The sequence below is a fragment of the Pteropus vampyrus genome, unplaced genomic scaffold (assembly GCF_000151845.1).
Source record: "Pteropus vampyrus isolate Shadow unplaced genomic scaffold, Pvam_2.0 Scaffold805, whole genome shotgun sequence".
Classification (NCBI taxonomy): domain Eukaryota; kingdom Metazoa; phylum Chordata; class Mammalia; order Chiroptera; family Pteropodidae; genus Pteropus; species Pteropus vampyrus.
This window is the reverse complement of record NW_011889586.1, coordinates 27,805-29,374: the sequence shown is the minus strand read 5'-3', so window position 1 is coordinate 29,374 and position 1,570 is coordinate 27,805. Positions and strand designations below refer to the sequence as shown.

The 1,570-nt window shown below is 36.9% G+C and overlaps 1 protein-coding gene across 1 annotated transcript in view; it reads right to left on the bottom strand.

The window, feature by feature from the left end:
* The window catches only part of LOC105309621 (ovochymase-2-like), a gene marked incomplete at its 3' end in the record, with an annotated part of 16,318 nt that overhangs the window by 14,393 nt on the left and 355 nt on the right, over positions 1–1,570 (bottom strand). The gene's annotated exons all lie outside the window — the stretch shown is intronic.

Sequence of the window (1,570 nt, the reverse complement as noted above, 5' to 3'; positions counted from 1 at the left end):
ACCCAAGTTGAGGCGTTATCTGCAAATACTTTAATCCCAAAGCTGAAAAATTTTGGCTGTTGCTATGAGGATTGGTAGCAGCCTTAAGAGGTAATCAATAAAAGTCTAAACTGTAATCAAAATCTCAGTCCTCCTTTGACAAGTGATCTTGAAGTTTCTATTATATTTCATCAATCGCTTTCCAGAGCCATTTGACTACTAATATGGCCCTCCTGACTCCAAATTCACTACATTCTATCTAGATAATGTGTGTGCTACTAATGTAAAAATTGCAGGAAGACTTACTTTGAGTGGGCCTGAGATGTTCCAGGGTTGACAAGTCTAAATAAAGTTAAGCATAGAGGCTCCTTTTAAAGCACAGCCTTTTCAGCTTTTGACTTACTGTAGGTTTCTAATATCATAGAATAAAGAAATTTGACTCTCAAATGAAAAAAATTATGAGTTTTCCATTATCATGTGAGAGTGGGGCATTTTTATTGGCTGCCACATAGAAATGTGATGCGATCATGCTTATTCCTTTATTGAAGAGAAGACATTTAAATTCTTGTATCAACACATTCAACACATCTCACAGCACAGTATCAGTATATATCAACACACTCATTAACAGCATGAAGCTGGTAGTTAAAGGTTGGTACTCTTATCTCTTGGGAGTATAAACTGTTATCCCCTTGCTGTTAAATATTTTATCTTTAAGGAAAATGTACCAGGTTCTGGGATACTAAGTTTCCATAAGGCCAAGTACCCAAGCCTCCCAGAGTTCTAGGGAATGCTAAAAATTATACTGTGTAGTTACTTGCAGAGAGGAATATATATTGACTTCTATGACTTACCTTTGTGCAAGATTTTTTTTTTATTGTTCTAACTACTCTCTCTTTTTTTTTTCTGGCTTTCTTACTAACTTACTTCTTCCCTGACCCCCTTCCTCCATCATATCACTGAAGTTTGATCTTCATAAAAACTAGTGTCTAGGAGAAAGCCTGCAGAGATTGAAGCATAACACAAAGTTTTCACCTAGAATTTTGGGGCTAGTTATGTCTCTTTCATTTGCAAATACATCCCCTGTTTAATTTCATTCTAGTGTGTGAAATTCTTTTTCCTTTGCAGAATCCTGCCTCAGGTCTATCTATATACTATTTCCCTTTTCTTCTCTCATTCCTGACCTGCTCATTTTTGACCTATTCCCCATCCCCTGTGTCTGCTACTTCTGGGAACACCTTTCCCACTCTACCTCTCCCCAATATTCCTAAAATTCCTGGACATAACTATACCTCTTCTCTTCCCTGGATCCTCCCATTTGCATTCTAAGACTCTTAAGGTGAGGAAGGGAGAAATACTCCTTCCTTTTTCAGTTTCTCTCTGTTACCTTTCATTTTTAACAGTACCCTCATTGTTTTTTATTTCCCTCATGGTATTCTCCGATTTCTCTTAATTATTTTACAATTAAACTCACAATCTCCACTTTCCACTTCGCCTTCAGTTTCAAGTGTGTCCTCTATTGTCACAACAAGGAATAAACAAGTGTCTATAAGGACAGAGTCAGTGATTCTCATCGAGAGATTGGGTTAAA